The 24,434-nt window shown below is 41.2% G+C and overlaps 1 non-coding gene across 1 annotated transcript; it reads left to right on the top strand.

The window, feature by feature from the left end:
• Positions 1-6,622: 6,622 nt before the first annotated feature.
• TRNAG-GCC lies at positions 6,623-6,694 on the top strand. Its single transcript has one exon. It is a non-coding gene; the product is annotated as a tRNA-Gly (tRNA).
• The last annotated feature ends 17,740 nt before the right edge of the window (positions 6,695-24,434 follow it).

Genomic DNA, 24,434 nt, shown 5'->3' with positions numbered 1-24,434 from the left:
TAATAGATATTAGTAAAGAAACAGGGTTTTAGTTTTATATCAAATGCAACAAAATTAAAATGTTCATCAACATAGACTTATCTGTGAACTTTGAAAATAGTTGAAAAGAAATGTATCTAAATGAAAGTCCTGTATGATCCTGGTCCTCACAATTCATATTTAGGGAGAGAGAAATGGTAAACATCTGGTTAGGAATAAGCTGGAAATTCAAAAGGCTAAAACTAGTTCAAGGTGAATTACCAGGTGGCTGATTCATGGGACCACCTATCTAATTTGCAGAGCCCAGAGCAAAATAAAATGGTGGGGCCCCATGTTCAAAAATTATTAAGAATTTTCAAACAGTGATACAAGAGCATTAAAAACCAACCAAACAGGACCCTTCTAAGCATGGGGCCTTGTGTGACTACACATGTCACCTGCCAGTCACATTACTTTAACCATATGATTGCCAAAGCTTTGTATTTTTAAGGCTTCAGATCTATCATATTTGCCTTCAAGACCATTCACTTTGTTTTCTAAAAATGTTTATCATTCTCGAAGGAATGAATGAGAATTAGGTGAGACTAAGGCCAGGAAAAAATGTCAAAAAAAAAAAAAAAAAAAAACCAGTACAGGATATTTCCCAGTGGTCCACTGGTTAAGGGCTTCCCAGCTGGCGCAGTGGTAAAGAATCCACCTGCCAAGGCAGGAGATGCAAAAGACTTGGGTTCGATCCCTGGGTTGGGAGGATCCCCTGGAGGAAGAAATGGCAACCTACTCCAGTATTCTTGCCTGGAGAATCCCACGAACAGAGCCTAGCGGGCTACAGCCCATGAAGTCACAGAACTGGACACAACTGAGTGACTGAGCAGACGCACACAAGTGGTTAAGACTTCACTTTTCCAATGCACAGGTTCAATCCCTCACGGGGCCCTAAGGTCCTACATGCTGCTCAGCCAAAGCAAAACAAAGCCCCCAAAACAGTATATTTTCAGCTTGACTTTGATTACGTTCTATGTTTTCTGACATATTTTCCAGTCAGAATGCACTGATTATGTAGCTAATACTGGAGAAACTCAAAACAGTCTGGAGTATCAATGTAGCAAAAATAAAATCTTAAACTTCATTTCACTTTCAAAAATCTACAATTGAGATTATTTACAAGAGATAATTTTCTAGGATAAATTTTGTAATAAGCTTTCAGTTTTTTAAAAACAACAAAATATGTACTTCTTTCTACTCCAGTAAGCCAGGACTAAACAGACTTCCCTTAAAAGGGAAAGTCTGAATACTTGCCAGATTACACTGTATAAAATTAAGAATGCTCTTTAGTCTCTCCAAAGCGCAACAGGTTCATTTTACAACAACAACAACAACAAAAATCTGCTACATAAAATAGTCATCCTAGCAACTCCCTGGGTCATTTAAATGTATTTCCATGTTTAACATGAGCTAGGTCATAAATAAGAATAGCTTGATCTCTAATACATGATAAGAATACCAGGAATTCTTTTTAAACGTCTATAAAAGGCTCACCAAAGCCAACCAAAGGCCTGGACCACATTCTTTGGCAATTATCAGCGTGAGGAGGCGGCAGAGAGAAAAGGGGAAAGTAGTTTGTAAAAGGCCTGGACTACACCCCAGCCTCTTCACTTAAGAGAAACAGCTGCAGGGCTCTTCTCGCTCAAGCAAAGGAAAATCACTTGTGTTCCTCAGGGTCACCCTTCCGATAGATAATCTAGACACATCGTCCTGAGACTCCCAACCTTTCAGCCCAGGAGAGACCAGAATAACTGTCCACACCCAATATCGCCTTCTGATGGATACATCTTGGAATCCCAGGGAGAGGGCTTCTCCTGGGAGTCTTCAGTAGAATCTTTCAGTGAACTCTATTTAAATGAACTGTGACCTTTCCCGAGGGAATGGCAGAAACAAGATAACAAGGGAGGCAGGTCTGTAACCAGCCAGACTGAACTCCCTTCTCAGAGTCCAGGGCTAGTCCCAGAGACCCACAGATGTTGCCCCTGCCTTTCATCAGTGCTAAAGCCCAATGTGGGGCTTGCCCACTGCAGGCAATGAGACAAGGTTTTGTCCCTAGAGAACTTTAAACAAAAACCATGAAAAGCCACCTTCTTTTTCTTATCACCAAGCACCAGCAATAATGTCAGTAAGAAGCTATTCCTCTCGGAAAGCATATTTTGTTGGCTTAAGTTCTAAAATATCCCTGCGATTACTGTTGAGCTACCTGAAGTGAAGAGCCGACTCATAGGAAAAAACCCTGATGCTGGGAGAGACTGAAGGCAGGGGGAGGAGGAGGCGACAGAGGATGAGATGGTTGGACGGCATCACCGACTCAATGGACATGAGTTTGAGTAAACTTGGAGAGCTAGATAGTAAAGGACAGGGAAGCCTGGCGTGCTGCAGTTTATGGGGTTGCAAAGGGTTGGACACGACTTAATGACTGAACAACAACATGTATGTAAGCTTCAGATGAGCATATCTGTATTATTTATCCTTTGATAACCATTGTATTTACAGGAAAGGTAACTTAGAGCATCCCTAGCTTTTCAGTTGGCCCCATCCATGCAAACCAGACCTCAAAAATAAATTTATAATAGATCAGAATCTTGATTTCAATTCAGACACAGTCATGTCTCCAGTCCCTACAGTACTATATATTCCTGTGTTTAAGCCAATTTAAAATAAATAGCAATAGCACAGTGATTGTAAAAACGAAGAAACAGAACTTGAGATACTTTAATTCAGTCATGCTATGAGACCACTTGGAGCTTTCATTCCTGTTTAAAATTTAAAACAGTATAATAGCAAACTACAAGATGTGATAATTTTGCTTGGAAGTATAAATCTTAATTCAGTGAAATACTAAATTTAGTGAATTTAGTTTAGTGAAATACTAAATTTGAGTAGTATCTTTAAACCTTAAATGTATTCTTTTTCAATTCTTCGGTGTTTACAAACTAAAGAAACCAATCAAGAAAATAATAAGTACTGGTCACATGGTTTTTACTGGAAATCATTTGGTCATTTGGAAGACAGGAATGTGAACAATTATCTGCTCCAGATGTCAGATGTGCTAGGTGAGTTTTCACTGCACTCCATTAAACTGACCCCTCTTCGCAGGAAGAACCAACATCCTTCCAGAGCCTGGGAAAACCAGCATGTGACCTGGCCAGCAGTGAGTCTTTTGTCCACAATGGTGAAATGTTAAATCCAGCTGGTGTTCCAGCAATGCCATGCTCTGCTCTCTCTTGCAAGTACAGAATGCCCTTATGAAGGAATTTGATTCTACAATGATCACTGTATTTGATCAAAACATACTTTTCATGCAAAATTGATGCTTTTCCTCAAATTCAGTTTCCAAATTTTTCTCAAATACAAACCAGCAAATTCCCAATTTCAAGCAATGGTGGCACGGACATTGAAAACCCTTTCCCAGATCTCCACTCTCTCCCCATCCCGTACCTCCCACCTCTGCACCTGTCCACTGGGCTTTTTCAAGCCATCTATAATCAGATAGCACACAATTTTTATATACAGGCTCTTATTTGCAACCACTCAATTCCCACACCCAAGATAAAACATTCCTGAAGACAAAAACCATCACCATACCATTTGAATCTCTTTCCCTTGCCTATCTCTTACACAGTCTTGCACACATTATAAAAGTCAGTGGCCCATTTTAACTTATTTAACAAATACAAAATACTTACTATAAATCAAAGAACTGAACATAGATTTACTGTTGAGGGGTACAGTGAAGTGTTATGTTCACAGCAGTAAACCCAAACATGCGCGAAGCCACCCGACAACCGCACTCCTGGACACTCCTCCCAGAGAAATGAACACTTAAGTTCACACACTAACCTGTACACAAATGTTCATAGCAGCTTTTCTTGTAATAACAAAAAACGGGGGAAAGCCTAGATGTTCTTTATTGAGTGAGTGGTTAAACAAAGAGGTACGTCTACATCATGGCATATTATCAAGCAAGAAAAGGAATGAATTATCGATAGACTCAAGAACTTGGGTCAGTTGCCAGGAAATCAATATTGAGTGATTCAAGTTAATCCAAAAAGGTTGCAAACTGTAAGATTCCCATTTATATAGTATCGTTTTTAAAGGCTGCGCCACGCAGCTTACAAAATCTTAGTTCCCTGACCAGGGATCAAACCCATGTCCCCAGTGGGGGAAAGCCTAGAGTCTTACCAATCAGATTGCCAGGAAAGTCTCTAACATTCTTAAAATGACAAAATATTAGAAATGGAAAACAGATTAGTCTTTGCCAGAGGTTGCTTGGAAAGGAGGGATGTGGGTGTATTTACACAAGGGCAATGTGAAGAGTCCTTAGATGATGGAGCTGTTCAGGATCCTAACTGTGGTGGTGCAAGCATAAACCTACACATGTGATAAATTGCACAGAACTAAATGTACACACATATACAAATGAGTACACATAACAATGGAGAAATCTGAATAAGACAAGTGGATTGCATCAGTGTTAACACCCTGGTTGTGACATTGTACGACAGTTTTGCAGAATGGAGAAAAGTAGATAAATGGAACACGGAACATGAGAACTGTCTGTATTATTTCTTACAACTGCACCTAAATTTATAATCATAGCAGCAAAGCAGTAAGCTAACAAGAATATCTCAAACTAATAATATTTACTTATTTAAAGTAATATATTTACTTTAAATATATTTGTCATGTCCGATTCTTTGTGACCCCATGGACTGGAGGCTGCCAAGCTCCACTATCCATGGAATTCTCCAGGCAAGAATACTGGAGTGGGTTGCCATTTCTTATAACACTTATAAGGAGCTTACTAATTACCAGGTAATATAAGCACTTAAATATTATCTCATGACTCCTCCTAACTACCATAGGTGGCATGACTATTACCATTCCCATTCTACAGATGGAAAAACTGAAGTACAGAAAAGTTAAAACACTTTGTCCAAAGGACACATAGCAAATAGGTTAACTGATGAAACTGATCCAAAGGCAGGCCATTCTTTCTTTATGAGGATTATTTTGACATACAAGTTTTTTAAGTTTTTACAGTATTTATTTTCTTATTTATTTGGCTGCATCAGGTCTTAGCTGCAGCATGGGAGAGCTTCATCACACCATGCAGGATCATTCATTGTGGTGCAGGCACTTAGCTGCTCTGCAGCATGTGGGATCTTAGTTCCCAGACTAGAAACAGAATCTGCGTTGCCTGCATTGCGAGGCACGTTCTTAACTACTGGACCACCTGGAAAGTTCCCAAGGCAGGCAATTAAGATCCAGAACTCTCCCCTCAGAGATCTCTGCATTTCACTTTCAAAGTCTGGGGACCACCAAACAGACTAGACCCTGGATGCTGACAGTGGCTCTTCTAGAAGAGTCCCCAAAATCCAGGCCAAATATCTGACAAATCCTCCTGACCATAAAGTCAACCATAAACTTCCCAAGCAGTCAACTTTAAAGGAAGTAAACGAATTATCAGATTCTAGTGTAAAAATCTCCCACTGGGTGAGAGGATGAAAACTTCTAACACAGGAACAACTCGCCACAGAGTAAAGTCTACACTTCCCTTTGTCACTTTTGCCAACAGAGGTCAGAAGACGGAGGTAAGAGGTGGGCATGTTTGGGAACATACTGCAGGGCAAGCGTGAGGAGCCATAAAAAGCAAAATGCATCTGTGAGCAGACGAAAGGGGAAAGCTCAAACAAGACCACGTAATTGCATCAAGCTCTGCGCACCCTGACCCCAGCTCTCGCCGCCCTGCTGCTCTGCCTCCAGCACTGTGTCTTTCCTGGCACTCTGGGAACGGACCTCAGGGAGGTCCCCGCCTTATCAGCTTCAAGCCCACCAGCTCTTACAAACAAGAGCAGGGAGGGCCCTGGGGATTGAAACCCAGAACCTGTGTGGCATTCTAGAGTAGCAGGCCTATAGCAAGGCCATCTGGCTCAGAAGATTTTCAGATTATCAAGTGGGGAAGGCAGGAATGTCACGGCCTCTGTGGGTGGACATGGGGACATCCATCAAAAAGACAGTGAAACCAGTCTCCCTTTCCCACTGGAGTTGCACAGAGCTGGGGTATGTGCATGTGCTGGTGTGTGTGGACAAACCAAAGTCACTTTAGCAGAGAAATCACTTCCCAAGATTCAATGCTAGAAAGGGCAAAGGGAGGGTTAAAGACCCAGATTTTTCACAAGACAGACTGCCAACCAGAGGGCAGTATAACTTAACACTAATCGTGAACACTCTGGCTCAGAGTTCCCACTGGGTAAATGAGGCGAACAGTATGTTACCAGTGGTCCAGGATGATACGATGCACCATTCAGAAAAGGGGGATTGGGTACTAGACTGTAGGGGTCAGAATTTATTGGTTTCTAAGATGAGAACTCGTAGATACTCTCAGCTGAGCTTTGGCTCCTCAGTTGATGAAAATTAAGCCCAACTAAGAATTCTGGGCTGGAAGAAACTAAGAGGAAATAAAGTTTTTCTAGTGATTTTAAGAAAGAATAATTGGGAATGGAGTTGGAACTGTGCACTGGGAAAGTGGAGTCTTGGCTCACTCTGTCACCCAAATGACTGGGATCCATGTCAGTTTTCATATCTAAAAAGCACTTCCCTGGTGGCTCAGCTGGTAAAGAATCTGCCTGCCATGCAGAAGATCCAGGTTCAATCCCTGGGTTGGGAAGATCCCCTGGAGAAGGGAATGGCAACCCACTCCAGTATTCTTGCCTGGAGAATTCCATGGACAGAGGAGCCTGGCAGGCGACAGTCCATGGGGTCGTAAAGAGTCAGACATGACTGAGCAACTTTCACTTTCACTTGCAACAAAGATCCAAAATGTTCTGCTCCCAGATAAGAGAGAGGTAAACAGAGAGAGAGTTCTGTTGCCCTCCCTCCACCCCCAACTTCCTGCTCTGCCTGTTGGCATGAAAGTACATGATACTTGGGTCAGTCACCCTGGGCAAAGGAGGCCCCAGACATAAGAACAAAAGCACCAAGGTAGACAAATGGGAAGACCCTGGATGGAGTTCCTGAGGACCCTGTTGAAGCACTGAAGCAACCCTGGGCCTCCTGCCTCCAGACTTCTTGTTAAGAAGATGATAAATGTCCCTCTGGTTAAACCTACTGTTTGACTTTTCTGTTGTCAGGCAAACGTTTGTCAATTGGCATAAAGCTCCCATAATGATTTTGCTCAACAACTGTATTACAGCTGCCAAAGTCACATTCCCTAACTGGCCCATGGCTGAAAGTTGGATGAAACCTGTAGATCTCTTTATCCTTGTATCTAAATCTGAAGCTCCCACGTAACACAGTGTAGCACCTATAAAGCTAGCCAGCCTTGTCACCTGGACCTCAGAAGATAGTGCCAAAGGCACAGTGAGTAAACACAAAGACATGCAAAGTAAAAGGAAAGGAGGGTCGGTGGGGAGGGACAGGAAGAGAGAAGTACAGGGGGGAAAAGAGACAGGAAACAAGTGCTCTTTAAGAATGTGCATTTTTTTTTTCTTTCTTTTTTTTCTTTTTTTTTGAGGGATGCCCTTGTGCTTTCAAAATCAGCACACTCTGAGTAAAAAGGTACTGAGTGCCTGATCTCCATCATCACAGAGCTCTGGGAAGGCCAGATCCCATCCGGGAGCCCCTCGGCCACATGGTGCAGACATGCGAATGACCGATGGGCTTCTTGTACTGCCGGTGCATGACTTGGCGGAGCAAAACATATTTTACATTAGCTTAGGTCCTGACATTCTATCATGTTCCCTGTCAGGAGGCCAAGTAGTTCTTGGAACTCTGCACACCAAGTGACATATTACAGAACCCTAGCAAGCAAGTTGGCTCATTGCCAAGTGCCCTTAAATTTAAAGACTCTTCTTACCTCTTTCACCTCCACTGCAAGGGGTCCGGCTGGGTGCAGAAGTCCAGTAAGAAAGGTCATTATTCTTTTCCAACATCTAAGGTACTTTTCAAAGAGGCAGTGTTACAAGGTGTGGGGCTATTTGCAATTAGATTACCCTTAGCGATCAGTGTCACCAAGTTAGGAACTGAAAGTGAGACTGAGCAAGGCACCCAGGCGCTTGACGGAGCAGAGCTGGGGGAACGGCCATCAAAATGACACCTTTCCTTTCTAGCCACTGGCTGTCTTCAGTGAACCTTCTTCTGTCGTCCTGCAGGGACACTCTGTCAGGCTGTAAGGGGAGAACCTCAAAGGCCACCTCACATGACAGTGCTTGGAATGCCTGCAGCCTGATGGCCAGCCAGAATGTCTGTATCTCCACGTGGGTGTCAACACTCTCACAAGGACGAGAGGCCCTCCCAGGCTCGATTCCTACTGGGCAACTGCCAGCAGGGGCATCTCCCAGTGCTTTCCTCTCTGCCTCCCACCCCAGGTGCTACCATCTGCAGATTCTTCTTTTGAGTTCCACTTACTTTCCCAGACCACCTCCTGTATTTACTGATGCCTCTATAAGCTCAGCCATGCAGGGGATTATGCAGCCATGTCAGGAATTAAAGGCAAAGTCTTTGCCCACAGAGCATGCCACCTGTAGTTTGAGAAACAAGGTCTTTCTTTTTTAATGTGAGGAAACCAAAGACAGAGCTCACTGTTTGCTGTAAGAGATATACTGATTAAGAGTTCAGAGGAGGGAGATGTCACAGGAGAAAGGGATGATCAGCAAAGACTTCTTTGAAGAGAAGGAACTTGAGCAAATGCTTCAGGGAGGGGTGAAGGTCAGACAGGGAGAAAACAGAGGGGGAGACAGCAGAAGTGTGACGGTTCTAAGTCCCTGGGCTCAGGGGGCCAGGACACAGCCAGCATGGGTAGCACCCAAAAGGGTAGCGAAAATGAACCCACAAAGACAGGACACGCCACACATCCAGTGAGCTGCAGGGAAAGCTAACATGCAATGCCTCATCTTTCTGCCTGTGAACACCTCTGTATTTCCAGCATCTGGCATGTGCCTGACTCAGAGGCTGTCCTCCATAAATGCTGATGAACCAATGAATAAAAATGACTAAGGACCCTCATCCATGCTAGAGGCCCGAAAACCAAGAAACTAAACAATACCTAATGGCAGGGGCTGCAAATACAAATGTCCCCAGGGCCAAGCAGGCAACAAGCATAGCTGGCTAGGGGTGAGCAATGGAGTAGGGAAAGGGGCGAAGCAGGCGGAGCTACAACAGTGCAGAAGCCCATCTTCCAGGGGACAGTCCCCACCCAACCGCAGCCCAGCACACCACCGAGGTACACGAGCCCAGAATTATTGATATTATAGGAAACCCCCCAATTTTAACATGTAGACAATAATTTTTAAAAAAATAAATTGTGCAAGCCAAACAAAACATACTTTGGAGCCAAATCCAGCCTGTTAGCGATCTTTGGCTATTCAGGGTAAACTTTCTGTGCAAGAAGTTTATAATGTAAAAACATCCCCAGTAACAGAAGTGAGAATGAGTTTTCCTTTGAAAGCAGGGCCTCTGGACTAGAATGAGTACAGGAAGACTAGAAACATTCCATATTTTGATCTGGGTGGTGAGTTACAAGAGTGAGGTTATTGTTGTTGCTCAGTTATGTCCGACTCTTTGCAACTCCATGGACTGTAGCCCGCCAGGCTCCTCCGTCCCTGGGATTCTCCAGGCAAGAATACTGGAGTGGGTTGCCATTTCCTTCTCCAAGGGATCTTCCTAACTCAGGGATCGAACCCACATCTCCTGCACTGGCACACGGGTTCTTTACCACTGAGCCACCCGAAAAGCCCCCAAGAGTGAGGACATACTTAAAAATCCATCCAGGTGCAAACTGAAGAGCTGTGCCCTTGACTATTTGTAGGTTATAATTCAATTTAAATGGAGTCTCCCCATGCTCTCTAGAGTGTACTCTCTCTGATGTTGCCCCTTCCACCTAAAATTCCCTTCAGCCCCTCCGTCTCGACACCCTGTTGCCATCAACCCATCCAATAAGAGGTGGCCCAGGCAGCAGCTCTTCCAGGAAGACTCTCCTACCCCAGGCCAGCCCAGGTTTAAGCTGGGCCCATTTGGCTGCTCCCAGACACAGTCCAGGGAGTGACTTCTTCACCCCCCAGCACCTGTCACCTCCTTGTCTGACTCCTTGGGAGTCCCTAAGGTGCTGGAGCCAGGGTCCAGTCTGGCACACGGTGGGCGTTAGTGTCTGCCATGACAGCTCATCCTCCTTCGGGCAATCAGCAAATAGAAGGTTGCCCCCCTCAGCGCACACCTCATCTCTATTTCCCTAGAAGGGATAGTATAAAATCTGGAAACAAGACATCTGCAGAACAAAGCCAGGAGACCAGGTTGCATCCTGGGTAAGAGGGTGAAGAAACATACCCATGTAAGGATTTTAAACATGATTCTCTTGCAACCAGTTGTGGGGACTTCCTACTGAGAGAGGAAGTGAGTATGGGTAAGATTCTTAAGTCATCTCTCTGTTCAAGCACCTCTAGGCCAGTGGTGCTCAAAGTTTAACAAGCATCAGAATCTCTGGCAAGTTTGTTAACCACAGACTTCTGGGCCCATCCCAGACTTACAGATCAGGAGGTCTGAAACAAAGTCTGGGCATTTTCATTCCGAACTAACTTGAGTGATGCTGGTACTGATAGTCCAAGGACCTCCCTGGAACTGGCACCAGATGAGACCACAAGCAGGAAGTGTTCATTTAACAAACTTTCATCAAGTCTCTGCCAGGAGCAAAGTCATACAAAAGTTGCAGACATAAATAGAAGCAGCCGTTGTCTTCTCACCTCTGATCACCAGAAAATGGATCGCTACTCCTCTGTACCCTTCCCAAGACTTGCCGTTGAAGCAGAAAATGACACCAATTTGCAGCCACTCCCCAGTGCTCAAATGGTCTCAGGTTCAAACTCCCAATTCTGAGAATTAAGTTTTCAAAGTTCACTCCCATCAGTGAACTCATCTGTTTCTTCAAATAAATCAGTGATTTTCCTGGGTCTCCTTTCAATATATCACCTCCTCCATTTAACTAGAAAAGGAGTTAGTTACAGATCTTTTGTACTCAGGGCTCGCCATGGGGAAGATGAATTTTCCTGGAGCCCAAGCCAGCAAAGGGTCTCCAGGAGAGTCAGAGGGTGGAGGCAGCCTTCCAGCAGACAGGCAAGCACACTTCTCTGAAACAGCACCCTCTCCCTGTCCCAGGCAAGAACCACGTTCTGACATATTCAGTTACGAGTGAGTGCCTGGGCATGAAATCGAAATGGCCCATGGTATGGAATGCCCGGGCAGCATGCTGTTGGATTATTTATACCCTTTGCACTTGTGGAAGCCGAGATTTAATTATTTATCTCGTGTTAGATTTCCAATCCTGGGCTTCCAGTCTGCAGATGAATAAAGCATCTTAGTTAAACTGCAGGGGGATTCTGGGTCACCACTCAGCAGGGGCCGGAAAACTTAGTGATTTCAGCACCTAGGGATATCATCTCACTCTCGAAGGATGTCCTCATGAAATTTGATCATGTGAGAAAGAGTTTTAAGAACACTTTGAAGTGACACTATCTGAAAAACCCAATTCTATTCTCTCAATGACAGTGTAACTCAAAAGGTAAAGGCATAACATTTGACCCATGGACACAGCACTTTTGCTAGATGTCTTTGCTGACATATGTCTGACTCATGGTAGGAGGCTACTGGCCATATTTACTCCAATTTCTTGGGTAGAAAATATTTTAAAATTGTAGAAATTCTTAAGTTAAACACCAGTCAGCTTCTCGGGGACTGTGATTAAAATGCAAAACCAAAGTATGTTCTAACAGAACTAGCTCCTCTCTTATAGTAAGATCTAGTTTGCTGTTGTTGAAACACCTATAGCTTGGAAATAACTATTTTAACCCAAACCATCATCAGCTTTTCACTTCAAGCAGACCAACTTAGAATTCAAACCTCACCTCTTCTCTATCAGTCTAGCCCTGCATTAGTAGGTTCAATCCTTTTGTTTCAGTGAAATGGTTAGATTCCCATTTTGCTTCTATTTTCTTTGTGGCAACAATATCACTTTTCACATATAATTCTGAAAGGCTTCCAAGATCCTGCACAAATTTACCTACTGCTTCATCATAGTCTCCCTCCGCTTCAAGGAGCTACTCAAGCTTCCAACACAAGGGCCAAACCAGCACCAACTGAGATGACAGCCAAGATGGCAGCACCTGGGGATGGAGTTGGTCCATTAACAGGAACAGGACAAAAGGTTCTAGACTGTACCATCTGGATGGCAGAATTATTTTCTTCTTGAGGACCAACCCTGCCTTTTGGTTTTGGATTTATCCCTTGGTTCTCCCAATAGACAGGAAAGTTACTTTCTTGTGTTTTTCTGCATTTTGCGTCATTGGGAAATCTATGGTTACAACAGTGTTTGGCACACAGCAGGTGCTCAGTAAATAATTTTGAATGAATGGCTTTCTACCAGAAAACACCCAGCCTGAGGACCAGACAGAAGCAGAGGGGAACGTCACAAAGTTCTTATACCACACAGATGGGGGTTGCTTCTCTTGGCTCTGTCTGACCCAGTTGCTAAAAAGAAACTTGAGAAATTTAAACTTGAGCCAAATATATCACTGGTTCATTATGTCATACCAATTAAATAGGCTCAAGATCATAAAATACAAAGTCAGTTTATAAGATTATAAGAATTATAACAATTATAAGAATATAACAATTATATTGAGGAACAAAAGAATATAACAATATAACAATTATAAGATTATAACAATTATAAGAATAATTGTTAATCTATTCTGATATGATACTAAACACTCCACAGAAGCCCTATAATCTAAGTTATAAGTAATTAGTATGTAGGAAACATTTTTATATACCCTGATAAAATAACATATACCCTCCACCTTGAATGAGTCACAAAACACACAGTATTTTATTAAATATTTGACAAAAATAGAGTACACATCAATACTATATACAACCAAACTCTCGTATTTCGTTGGATTTTACTTTGTAAAGAGACAACATGCCACTTAAAAAGAGAATTTCACTCTTAGGCAAGACAGTATAAAATCTGGAAACAGAAATAATTTGCCAAAAGTTCAATTTTCAAATAGTCATAATTGAGATGGACAAATACCAGGCAACATACAGTTTGCAAAAACTGATCCATAAAAAAAAAATAGAAAACCTGAGAAGATCTATAAAAAAGTAGGAAGTTGAATCATTAATCTAAAACCTCTCAACAAAGAAAATTTCAGGATGAAATAACTTTATTGGGGAATTTTAGAGAATTAACATTATCTTTCTCAAACTCTTCCCAGAAAAACAATGAGGGAGAGAACACTTCCTAACTTATTCTATGAGGCCAGCATAACCGTGATAACTGATCCCAAAGACACCACAAGAAAATTATAAGCCTGTATCCCTTATGAATATTGATGGAAAATCCTTAATAACACACTAGCAAAGTTAATTAAGCAGCATAATTAAAAAAAAAAAAAAACTATACACTATGACCAAATGAGATTTATTCCCAGAATACAAGGATGGTTCACCATAAAAAAATCAATCAATGTAACACACCACATTCAAAAAATGAAGGAAAAAAAACACATGATCACCTCAATTGATACAGACAAGCATCTGACAAAATTCAACACCCTTTAATGAAAAAAAACAATAAACTACAAATAAAACTTCTTCAACATGATAAAGGCATTTATGAAAAACCCATAGCTAACCTCATACTCAATGGTGAAAGACTGAAAGCTTTCTCCCTGTGATGAGGAACAAAACAAAGATGCCTGCTTTCACCATTCTATTTAACACAGTACCGGATATTCCAGCCTGAACATTAGGCAAGAAAAAGAAACAAAGAGCACTTGAATTGGAAAGGAAAAAGTAAAATTATTTCTGCTTGCAGATGCCAAGATCTTATATGTAGAAAATACTAAATATTCCATGAATAAAACCATTCATGCTAATCAACAAGTCAGCAAATTTGCATGATACCAAACCAACACACAAAAATCATTTTAATTTCTACACAGTAGCAATGAACAAACCATAAAGTAAATTACTAAAATAATTCAATTCACAGAAACATCAAAAAGAATAAGATACTTAGGAATAAACTTTACAAAGAAGGTAAAAGATTTGTACACTGAAAACTACAAAGCATTGTTGAAAAAAATTAAAGAAGACAGAAATAAATAGAAAAACTTTCCATGCCCATGGATTGGAAAATATAATCATATTGTTAAGATGTCAATACTGCCCAAAGCGATCTACAGATTCAGTGAAATTTTCCCAATGAAAAATTTTGGAAGAAACAGAAAAATCCATCAAAAAATTCATACAGAACCTCAAGGGATCCTGAATTGCAAAAAAAAAAAAAAGCAAACTAACACTTTTTGATTTCAAAACTTACTACAAAGCTATAGTAATCAAAACAACTCTGGCATAAGGACAGACATATATACCAAAGAAACAAAACAGGGAAAAACTCACATCTACAGAGGAAAGGCCATCTTTTCAATAAATAGTGTTGGGAAAACTGGAAATCCACATGCAAAGGAATGAAGTTAGACCCTTACCTTATACAACATACAAAAATTAACTCAAAACGGTCAAAGATCTAAAAACTTAAGCGCTAAAACTATAAAACTCTTAGAAGAAATCATAGGGGAAAGCTTCACGACATGGGATTTAGCAATGATTTCTTAGATATGACACCAAAAGCACAAGCAAAAAAAAGGAAAAAAAAATAAACAGGACTTCAAAATTTAACTATTAAGAACACTGAAGGATATTATCAACGGAGTAAAGAGAAAACCCACAGAATGGGAGAAAAGACATGCAAATTATATAGCTGATAAGTGATTAATATGTAAAACATATGAAGAAATCCTACAATTCAACAACAAAACACAAACAACTCAATTTAAAAATGGGTAAAGGACAGGGAATTCCCTGGCAGTCCAGGGGTTGGGCCTCTGCAATTCCACCGCAGGGGCCATGGGTTCAATTCCTGGTAGGGAAAATAGGACACCACATGCCACGTGGTGCAGACTAAGAATTTTAAAAATTAAAAATAAAAAAACATAGTAGATGAGACACTATGCTTCTAAAACAAATGGGCAAAGGACTTGAATTGACAGTTCTCCAAAGAAGATAACGTAAGTGGCCAATAAGCATATGAAAAGATGCTGAACATCACTAGCCACTGCGTGCGCATGCTCTCTCAGTCTCGTCTGATTCTTTGCAGCCCACAGACTGTAAACTGCCTGGCTCATCTGTCCATGAGATTTTCCCAGCAAGAATACTGGAGTAGGTTGACGTGCCCTCCTCCATGGAATCTTCCCGATCCAGAGATTGAACCCACCTTTCCTGCATCTGGTGTGCTGCAGGCAGATTCTTTAATGCTGAGCCACGGGGGAAGCTCTCCTTAGTCATTAGAGAAATGCAAATCAAAACCATAAAGAGACATTATTTCATACTCACTAGGATGGCCATAATAAAAAACAAACAAGCAAGCAAAATAGCAAGCATTTTTTGAGGATGTGGAGAAACCACACTTCTTGTTCATTGCTAGTGGGAATGTAAAATGGTATAGCCACTACAGAAAATAATTTGGCAATTCCTGAAAAACTTTCTTTCTTTCATGTTATATACACTTTGCCGCCAATTAAAAAAAAATGGCCTTAGCTGTTCACTTGAAATCGTTCATTTCCAGGGTAGAAAATAACTGATATCACTCAGTATATTGAGCTGAAAACCCTATTTAAGTATTTTTTTAATACCCATCATCTGGAAGCACTTAAAATGATGCAACCTCTTTTCTGAGGGACACAATTCGACATTCAGATGAAAAGCCCGTTCTAAACACTTGCAATCCGAAACCTTCCCTGTCCCTTTGATCGTGTCACAACTTCTTCAGGTACCAAAAACACTAGGGAATAAAAACAAAGTAACAGGCTTTATACACTATGTCTGTTGTCACTAAATGCACAAAACACCATCACTGTGAGGCCAGACCCTACGCTGCGGGACTACAAGCAATGGAAACAAGGCTCTCCATGGAATTTCACTTAAACTCCTGAGATTTTTAAAGACCCACTACCAGCACAGAACAATACCGAGGATTTCCAATAAACAGGGTGTAAAGTAGTTATACATGATTTTAATGTGAAATACAATCAGCTACCCTGTCAAAAGCAAGCAGTTTCTCTGACGCTCCCACCCCATGGGACCAGGGATCTCAATTCTCAAGAGAAGCTGAAATTCTGGATTTCCTCCTCTCTCTGAATGGACAGTCTCTCTTCATGGCACTGATTAGTTGCCATCCTGTTATCTCTACATGTTTCTTTGTTCATGTCTCCCTCCCAGAAGCTAAGCTCCAAAAGGGCGGCTTTTTCTCTCTTGTTCACCTCCTGCCTCCCTGGAACTTGAACAGAGCCTGACCCCTAGGAGCCCTCAGCCAACATGCAGTGAATCAAGAGGGTCCAAATGTCGGGCTGGATAATGGAACCTTGTGGTGGTGGGGATGTTCTGTATCTTGACTGTATCAACATTCTGACTGTGATACTAGACTGTAGTTTTCGAGATGTTACCATTGAGGGAAATGGAATAAAGGGTCTATGTGTATTATTTCATACAACTGCATGTGAATCTACAATAATTTCAAAATAAAAAGTTTAATTTTAAGAAGCTTAAGAAAATTTAAGCAAATAACACAAATGCCTAAAAGATATTCTACAAAATACCTAATCAGTATTCTTTAAAGATATCAGGGTATGAAAAATAAGAAAAGACTAAGAAGCTGTCATAGACTGGAAAAGATCAGAGAGACAAGACAACTAAATGTTATGTGAGATCCTGGACTGAATGCTGGAACAGAAAAAGGATATTAGTGTGAAAACTGGGGACATTTGAATAATGTCTATAATTTAGTCAATAGAATGGTAAGTTCAGACATTTGAATAATGTCTGCAATGTCGTCAATAGGCTGGTACCCAATGCTATTTTCTTAGTTTTGACAAATGTAAGCTGTTAACATTAGGGGAAGCTGGGTGAAGGCCATATGGAAACTCTCTGTACTATCTTTGCAACATTTTGTTAAATCTAAAACTATTCCAAAATAAAAGTTAATTTTTTAAAAATGTACTGTTGGAAGAGAAACATCTGATAACGCATCGGGTGGTTAACTGAAACTACACCTGGTAATTTTTCAGATAAAATCATGCAAATCTAAGCAATAAAAATTACTGGAAAAGACCCTGATGCTGAGAAAGATTGAGGGCATTAGGAGAAGGGGGTGACAGAGGATAAGATGGTTGAACGGCATCATTGATCATTGACTGGACATGAGTTTGAGCAAACTCCAGGAGATAGTAAAGGACAAGGAAGCCTGGAGTGCTGCAGCCCATGGGGTCGTAAGGAGTCGGACATGACTGAGTGACGAAGCAACAACAACAAGCAATAAAAACATTAGGTGTCTACTCTTGCAAACAATTATGCTGTGATTTGAATCCACAATTTCTCATCCAAAATCCTTGTGACCAGATTTGTTTTGGAATTTAGAATCTACATGATTTCAAAGAAGAAACATGATGTGTGCTGTTCATGAAACCCCAGTGGGGTCCAGGAAGCAGTTTATTATCAAATGCATGAAAAATTCTTTAGCAAGATGAGTGAGCAGTCACACCTGCAGGGTAAATGAAGACCACCAACAGCCACTATTCTTTTGAGTGAGATTTTGTTGCCAAAAATTTTGCTAAAAACTTGCCATTTTCAGAGCTATTTGGATTTTAAAATAGCAGACAGCAGGTTACAGACTGGATTAATAGGATTCCAAGTGAATAAAATTTTGTCCTTTAAGGGACTTCCCTCGAGGTCCAGTAGTCAAGACTCCACACTTTCACTGCAGAGGTGCAGGTTCGATCTTTGGTGGGGGAACTAAGAGCCTGCATGCAGCATGGCATAGTCAAAAAGTTCTTTAAAAAAGAAAGAAAAGAAAGAGTAAAAGTTAAAAAAAAAGTTTTGACTTTTAATGGTAAACTTTCAAATTTCTAAAAAGTATTACCATCTCAACTCTTTTTTCCTCTCTCCCTCCCTTTCTCACTTTTTTCCTACATTTAGGAGTTGCATCCAAGCCCCAGGGTGGCTTCTAGAATGTTGATAACATTAAAATTATATCTCATAACCCATGGCTGGTTAGAAATGTGAAAATTGAATGAGCTGTGCACGTATGATTTGACCACTTTTCTGTGTGTACATTAAACGTTGACTTTTTTTTTTTTTCAAAAGCAGGAATCAACAGAACTAAATTCAAAGTCACCAAACGCTAACACTGCAAGAAATCTTCTCTCATTGAAGAGATGTAGTCCCATTTCCTGGTTGCACAGTTCCAGAGTGGTGAAGTGAGCTGCCCAAGGTCACACAGCAATGCAGTGGGAGAGCTAAGACTCCCAGCTCAACCCCTAGTGCAGGGTTCTATCTGTTATGCAAAAACATGAGATTTCAGTTTCAAACATTTGTTCTACAATATGTGTTACTAATTAACTGGGAAAATTTGTAATATCATCACATTGGAGTTAATACCAAAACATTTTTTGCTCATTTAGATTTATTTTTTTCCCATGAAATTACTGAACTGAAGTCTGGATCAGATGTCCCCATCTAATTTGGTGTAACTATGCTTCCCTCTAATAATGTGTAAAACCATCAATGACCATAAATACAATTTAAGTGTTTTGTCACATCATCCAACTTAATTATTTGGCTATAAATATAATATCACAGATGCCTTAAATCACATTGATTGGGCTCATCACTAAAAAAAACAAAAAAAACCCTCTGGTTAACTAGGATATTTTGAGGATGGAAAGGGAAACGTGATTTGGGGGCCTGTGATTTATCTTACTACTTTCCTGACTGGTACCATATGACTCAGCTTTTCCTTTCATTGCATTTACGATCTTGCTTTTGACAGTTTTACAGTCTTGCTGTACGCAGTACACCACAGCAGTCCTAGAAAAAGCACTGAGCTCAAAAGGACAATTTAATGATTTGTTCCTCTAGAAAAATAAGTGATCTAAAAAAGATGCATAGACACAGAAAATTCCAAATTTCAGGCATCTATAAAAACTTAGTTCTTTCTAATGGAATTATAATTTCCATAAAAGAAAACTAGAATCAAATCAGAGGTTCTCAACTGAGCTTCGGACTATGAACCTCTGACATCAATGCTAAAGTGTGTGTGTGTGTGATCAATGCTAAACTGTGTGTGACATCAATGCTAAACTCTGTGTGTGTGTGACATCAATGCTAAACTCTGTGTGTGTGTGTGTGTGGAAAGAAAGCCCATACAACAGACTCTCAAATGGAGCCATGACCTTAAATAAAGGAAGGATGAGGAGAAGACTCGCTAGCTACTATAAATAGCAGAAAGTGAAGTTTGGACATGAGACCCCTTGTTTCTATTGCAGGTTTTATGAAATAAGAGCCTCGAGAATGCAATATAGCACTGTATTGTAAAGACCATGTAGCAGCTCTGTGAGGCAGGCGGGGAGACCTGGTTCCGTTTTGAGGATGAGGAAACTAAAGAACTTTGATTAGCTCCGTGACCAATAGATGAGGATTCAAGACAATGGGAATTCAGACATCATTTAAACCAATCCTCATCAGAGCTACCTACACATTTATGTTAAATTACAGCTGAGGAGCTAACAGTGTTTCCATCACATTAGATTGCACCACTGTTTTTAAAACAAAACCTTACACTATTTAAAGTACTACAGAAATGTAATTTTCAATGCATCAATTTTAATTTGTGTTGTATACATCATGCAAAAAACAAAACAAAGCCTACCTTTCTTATTACCTCCATCCCTCTTCCATCCTCTCCCACTACCCAAGGCTACCCCAAATCCAACTTTTATTTTCCACTTTCCTTCCAGCCATCCCCTTTCCAGGCACTAAATCCAAAGGTAGGAATGTCTCTCTCTGTGTACTTTCCAAACGAGAAGTGGGGTTATCTTTTCCTCCCACCCTCCCGGAGGTCTCCCTTCACCTCTTTACCTCTTGTTGTGAACGACTGGGGACTTGCTAACCAAAATAGAAAAGAAAAATGCATTCCATCTCCCCTTCCTATCTAGGTGTTTAAATGCCAGAGCTATCTTCCAGCTACCCTATGACCATCCCGCACACGGACACAGCTGTCAACAGAAGAACAGAAAACAAGAAAGTCCACGCGAGTTTGACCTGACAGAAGACAGGTTTGTCACCAGTCTCCAAGTCGAAAATAGATCACCCACCGCTCAGAAGGGCACAAGGCGCTTTTCCACTCTTATCTCAGCCTCCAGCAGTTAGGTGAAATGCGCTGAGCACTTGATGGAATGAAATGTACAATCAGCGATATGCTTTCGAAATAACTCCTCTTTGACAGGCCCGCCAAGGACAAGAGGACAACGAATCTGTAAGGTCGAAAGTGACAGCGCTGAGTTTCCACTGTGAGCACAAACCCCACAAAGGCCAGGAGTGGCCCACACGACGTCTTTCCCAAACCTACAGCTGGTTCAATCACCTCATTTTACAAACAGCGTCCCCAGTGCACTTCAGTTCAGACTAAAGGGCAGATCCAGGAACCTGTGCTGGAGCTTTTATGAATTTATTCCCTTCCCGAGAAGTCAGGAGCTTCCACAGTCATACACAGATGTCACCAACAGTTCTTTTTTTTTTTTTTTTTTTTCCACCAACAGTTCTTTTGTCTCCTTCACATTATTCTGTTTTAGAGGCCCTGAGCTTCAAGGGATCTACATCTGACTCATGCGTGTGACTTTACTAGGCTGCTTCCTAGACATTGATAAGAATACATGGTGACAAAGTCTATGATTCCCTTTGATAAATGTTTAAAAAATTAATATCTTGGTTTTTCAACCAATCCTACAGTCAGGGAAGATGAACAACTTCTGGAGAAACGGCATGTCAGAGATTTGGATGCATTTTCTCAGTACTAGTGGGAACCCACCTGAACTTCCCCAAGACTATGGAACCCACACCTTTTTATGCCAAAGAAGGTAGGACTTAAGCTGCAGTTTTTAAGGCTCCATGTTTTAGTAAATTCTGTCTAGGACAACATCAGAAGCGCCCAAATTTCCTTCCTATTCTTCACTCCAATAATGTCTTGGGAAAATGAAAATTCTTTTCTTTGTCTTTTTCTTTAAACTGATACTGTAGGAGAATTTTTTCTACAAATTTTTTTAAAAGCTGAGCTGATGTAACTTCCCCCCCCCAAAATTAATTAGTTCAAAAATCTCTGTCACAGGACGTGCCTTGATTTTTCTCTCTTCTTGCCATCATCATTGACCACAAAGCCCTAAGTAAAGAACATTTTCTGAACTCACCTAAAGGACCTACAAAAATGGAACAGTCACACTCACCACTCTTCAGTTAATCTTTTGTATGGCTATTAAAGGAATGATTTTTATAGGAAAAAAACAGAAGTTTCTTCTATTTTAGAAAGCTGACTCAACATACTCGTCTTGTGTTTAAAAGTAGATCGGACAGCCTGTTTTTTGGAAACCTGTCTGACTTTCTAAGGGCTTCCTTGTTGGCTCAGTAGTAAAGAATTCGCTTGCAATGCAGGAGATGCAGGTTCGATTCCTCAGAAGGTCCTCTGGAGAAGGAAATGGCTACCCACTCTATTTTTGCCTGGAGAATTCCATGGACAGAGGAGCCTGGCAGGCTACAGTCCACGAGGTCACAAAGAGTTGGACATGACTGAGAGACTAACATTTTCACTTCACTTTGGGCTTTCTAATTGAGGTCAAATCATTTAAGACAACATTTTACTTTAATCTAGAAATATGCATACAAAAGCAAGGAAACTCTATTTACTTTAAACTCTGTTCCTAAGCCAGATTTTTCACCTTTGAAGTTTTCTAACAAGTAGAGTAAAAAGAAAGTTCTTTAAGAGCCAGAAGGGAGGGAGAGCTAGTAACTTGGACCACACTCACAATTCAAACCTGATCTAGAATGCACCAGAAAATACTCCAAACTCCTCCTTCACCCAACAAAATGAAAACCTATTGCCAGCTCCTGACCAGCTTCAATTGCCCCAAGGCTCACATTTCCAGTGCAACTCAACCAGCTGTGCAGTACACTCAGAATGTAAATTTGGCCAGCATTTTGGGCTGAAAAATAAAACTGCCCCCACCACCGACAAGTTAACAAAAGTACACCTACTAGTCTAGGACCACCAGATGTCCACAAAGCAGAAGTTAGGTAGAATAAAGCCAACTATGACATCAAGAGGATGGTCAAGAATTAGATGAGACCAGAGAAATCCAAGAGAGGACCCACTTGCAACTACTTCAAAAATCATGATCATCCTAATCCAAAATACAGAAGAAATAGCTATGAGTCCACACTGATATAAAGGAAGAGTTTTTCTTCACAGAATTCCTGTTAATAAATGTAGAAGAAATGAGTGGAATAGAAACAGAAATTCACCATTAGAACACCACAGAGATAACTATTACAGACAAGATCCACTGATGGAAGCTAAAATGAGCAGATGAAAGTTTGAGGAGAAACAGGACATTTGCATAATCTTAGAGTATTTGGCTTGAGTGAGTGTGAATTGCTCAGTCGTGTCTGACTCTTTGCGATCCCATGAACTGTAGCCTACCAGGCTCCTCCATCCATGGGATTTTCCTGGCAAGAGTACTGGAGTGGGTTGCCATTTCCTTCTCCAGGGGATCTTTCCTGACCCAGGAATTGAACCCGGGTCTCCCACATTGCAGCAGACGCTTTACCATCTGAGCCACCAGGGAAGCCTTTGAGATATTTTTAATTACACAGTGGGTGGGGGGAGGGGGGATAACTGTTAAATTTACAGTTAATGCCACCTTAACCAAGTGATTAAGAGGTCACTGAGATGGACACAACCCTTCTGTGGGATTCCCATTTAAAAATGTCACCCATCCAATGAACTCAAACAGAGAATCCTTCTGCAACAGGGGTTGAAAACTTCAACCTGAGGGCCTAACCTATGCCTCTGCCTATTTTCATAAATGAAGTTACGTTAACGAACTCACTCATTTTCATAGTGTCTAAGACTGCTTTGGGGTTACAACCGTAAAGCTGAGAATTTACAACAGAGATCGTACAGCCTGCAAAGTCTAAAATATTTACTATTTGACCCTTGACAGAAAACATCGGCTGATCCTTGTTTTTTAAAAAGGACAGCTCAAAAGTGAAAGGCAAGGCAAGAGTGAAGAATTGTTACACACTGAAGTAGACTACAGTTTGTTGTTCAATCGCTCAGTCATGTCCAACTCTTTGCAACCCCATGGACTGCAGCTTGCCAGGCTTCCCTGTCCTTCACTATCTCCCTGAGTTTGCTCAAACTTATGTCCATTGAGTCGATGATACCATCCAAGCAGAGACATCACAATTAAATGCCATGTGGGAACACCCTGTTTAATATCCTGGAATAGAAAATAACATTTGTGGAAAAGCTGCTAAAATTAATTAAAAACAAAAAAAAGCTTTGCAATTTGGTTTCAAATATTGTACCAAGATTCCTTTCTTGGTTTTGATAAATGGACTACGCTTATGTAAGCAGTCAACACAAGGGGAAGCTGGGTGAAGAGTATTCAGGAATTCTCTATGCTGCTTGCTATTTTTTGCAGATTTTCTGTAAGTCTAAAATTATTTCAAAATAAAAAGTTAAGAAAGACCTGTGATGACTTCCTCAGCCTGCTATGAGGCTGAGGGAATGGCAGCAGCCGTCTTGAGGCCAGCATCACCTTCCAAAGTTTGTCTTTATGGGGCTTAAAGGCAACTGTGAAAATAATTCCAGTGTCACTGGCACTTCATGCCAGTGGCCTAAAGGGAGACAGGATTAGCAGAGAGTACTCCTGCTTCAACCAATACTGCCTTTAAAAATATATTCTAGCTTGGGGACTCCTGTCCTTAAATACAAAGTACTGAATAAAAGGACATCTAAATTTCTCCCATGAGGTCTGTCGGAGCCTATAACCAGCTCTAACAAGCTATAACAAGTAGGTAGACAGGAACACTGTCTTGGAAGAGTCGAGGGGGCTAGGTTGGGTGCAGACCTCACTGCCGAGGACCCTGGTCTGACAGCTGGGGGAGACAGCGTGCTCCTGGGTTGCTCGGCCAGTTCTTTCACCAGTTCCCCGTGCAGCCCTGACACAGCAGTGAAATGCCTTCAGCAGAGATGTCCCTTCTTCATTACTAAAGGGCTGAGCCCTGAGGTGTTAGCAAGGAGCTTGAGGCTAAGGACCTCTGCTTCTCTCCCATCAAGCAACTGCGCCTGGGCAAAAACAAGCCACAGAGTTGGGATTTTTCATGAGTTTCAACAAGTCACACTATAATTATGCCAGAATAGAGAGAGACAATCAGTTTGAGACTGCCAGAAAGACGTGGCAAAA

The sequence above is a fragment of the Oryx dammah genome, unplaced genomic scaffold (genome assembly GCF_014754425.2).
Source record: "Oryx dammah isolate SB20612 unplaced genomic scaffold, SCBI_Odam_1.1 HiC_scaffold_14, whole genome shotgun sequence".
NCBI lineage: Eukaryota > Metazoa > Chordata > Mammalia > Artiodactyla > Bovidae > Oryx > Oryx dammah.
The sequence above is the reverse complement of the archived record's forward strand: the minus strand, read 5'-3'. Positions and strand labels throughout refer to the sequence as shown.